The sequence below is a fragment of the Electrona antarctica genome (assembly GCF_951216825.1).
Source record: "Electrona antarctica genome assembly, chromosome: 10".
NCBI classification, from domain to species: domain Eukaryota; kingdom Metazoa; phylum Chordata; class Actinopteri; order Myctophiformes; family Myctophidae; genus Electrona; species Electrona antarctica.
The window spans coordinates 53,707,015-53,709,749 of record NC_136791.1 but is presented as its reverse complement, the minus strand read 5'-3'; positions in this window follow the sequence as shown (position 1 = coordinate 53,709,749).

The window sequence follows — 2,735 nt, the reverse complement described above, 5'->3', positions numbered from 1 at the left end:
TTGCTTCTGTAGAACGCCACAACGGTAAGGCCTTCCGGTCTGATTTACGGATATGTTATAGAGCTCCACGAGACGCACGCGTGGAACTGTAGTACGTCCTCGGGCGACCTTTCTAGTCGACATGGCGCGCGCGAACGTTCCACTACACCGAGTGGCGCGCTACGAGCTTTTAGGTCTGCTATTTAAAACCTTTGCTTCTGTAGAACGCCACAACGGTAAGTTCTTCCGGTCTGATTTACGGATATGTTATAGAGCTCCACGAGACGCACGCGTGGAACTGTAGTACGTCCTCGGGCGACCTTTCTAGTCGACATGGCGCGCGCGAACGTTCCACTACACCGAGTGGCGCGCTACGAGCTTTTAGGTCTGCTATTTAAAACCTTTGCTTCTGTAGAACGCCACAACGGTAAGGCCTTCCGGTCTGATTTACGGATATGTTATAGAGCTCCACGAGACGCACGCGTGGAACTGTAGTACGTCCTCGGGCGACCTTTCTAGTCGACATGGTGCGCGCGAACGTTCCACTACACCGAGTGGCGCGCTACGAGCTTGTAGATCTGCTATTTAAAACCTTTGCTTCTGTAGAACGCCACAACGGTAAGGCCTTCCGGTCTGATTTACGGATATGTTATAGAGCTCCACGAGACGCACGCGTGGAACTGTAGTACGTCCTCGGGCGACCTTTCTAGTCGACATGGCGCGCGCGAACGTTCCACTACACCGAGTGGCGCGCTACGAGCTTTTAGGTCTGCTATTTAAAACCTTTGCTTCTGTAGAACGCCACAACGGTAAGGCCTTGCGGTCTGATTTTCATATGTTATAGAGCCCAGCAACACCGGCCGACACCTCCAAGGCTTCCTGGGTGATGGCGAGGAGGAGGAGGAGGGCTGCCACGTCACCTCACGGTCCAACTGTCTGTATGTACGCCTCTGCTGTGCCTGAGGGAGGCACGCGCGCACACACACGCACGCGCACACACTCACCTGCCCAGGCCATTGATGCCAGACGACCCTCGGGGCAGGCACTGCAGCCTCAGCCTCTCCACGGGATCTGAACTCACACACAGCCGTCTCTTGGCGTCCAGCGCCATCTCTCGGTCGTGCCTCGACGTCCTGGCCATGGCTGAACACACAGAGCACATTAATATAATGTGTAACATTATAGTGGATGCAGTTAGCTTAATGCTAATTCCGATTAGCATAGTTAGCTTCTTATCCATGCTACTGGTGACTGGTTTAGCACAATACAAACTCGGACTCATTACATATCATGCAAATCACACCACCACTCAATATAAAAATAAAACGTTGTCTTATAAAGCAGCATATACTTTGTTTACATTCAGACCCATGGCTTTGTACAACTACTGGCCAAAGTTGAAGTTCATATAGTTGTAAAACATTCACCATAAAAGCCAAAATCGCGACAGAGTCAGCTATTCATTCATTACTAACTATTTCACAGACCTTGATGTGACTGTTAGCTGTGATAAAGTAAAGTAAACAAAGTGATGATGAATGACACGACACGAAACACACACGTAGGATGTAGCTCTTCTCACAACATTGACGACACAGGTCGGTTCTTTATAAACGGGCATTTATTGGGCATTCTTCTCATCCCTCTGCTGTTCCATGCCGTGAGAACTATGTTCACACAAAATAATAAACACATAAACAATCAACAAATTACGTCGCAATACATAATATTGATCAAACAAAGAAATGTAGATTTGCGCGATGCGCAGGTGAACGTGTCCGTCAAAACACCACAATACAACACAACAAAGATAACTCTCAAATAATAATACCTCGTTGGCCGCTTGTTGTGTAAAGAGGTTCTTGATGCTTCTTGAGTTTCATACAGTCCTTTGAATGTCCTTTTGACCGTGTTTAATAACTTTAAACAGTTCAAACACACTACTCTGCTGCGAGTGTGCTTCCTTGTGCAGACCAGAGTCTGAATGAGTGAGAGAAATGTTTGTACCACCTGTGTGCAATGCCAGGCAATCATGCATCAATCAGTCAATCAATCATGGTCCAGTGTTGCTACTGACAGACAGGGAACTTGGTTCTGCCTCAGAAAGTTATCATCACATCATGTTTACATTTTTAACCTCATATGAAATCAATTATGAACCACATATTTATTATTGTATCATGACATTATTATGAATTATGCTTTATGAACTTATGACCATGAATTGTTGTATTTTAGCTATTTTAGTCTTTTTAAAGTAAGCATTTTAATAGCAGCACTTACATAGGAAGTCAGAGAAACGAATCAAAGAAAAGACCGTTATCTGCCAGTGGAATTCAGAACAGCGCCACAGCCCATCCACATGTATGTGGCAGCGGTGGCCGAACGGATAGCGGCGCGGTCTAGATACCGGAAGGTTCCCAGTTCGAATCAGCCGTCCGACACGTTAAAATTACCACCGCTGAAATGCCCTTGAACAAGGCATCAACCACTACGATGAAATGTGTTCTATGAGCAGGGCCTGGCTGGAAACAAGTTCTTGAGCTTAGCCCAGATACCCTGGGTAAATATAGATTTCATTTCATTTCATTTCATGAAGCCATATGCCTCTCCCCTCCTCTCCTCTCCTCTCTTTTTGAATGAACAGACAAAACACAAAACACAACATGTTCATTAATGTTATTCTTCACAAACTAGACATTTTATTCATATTTAGAAAATGCAGAATCCAATGGCGTCAGTCTGGGCTCTCCACG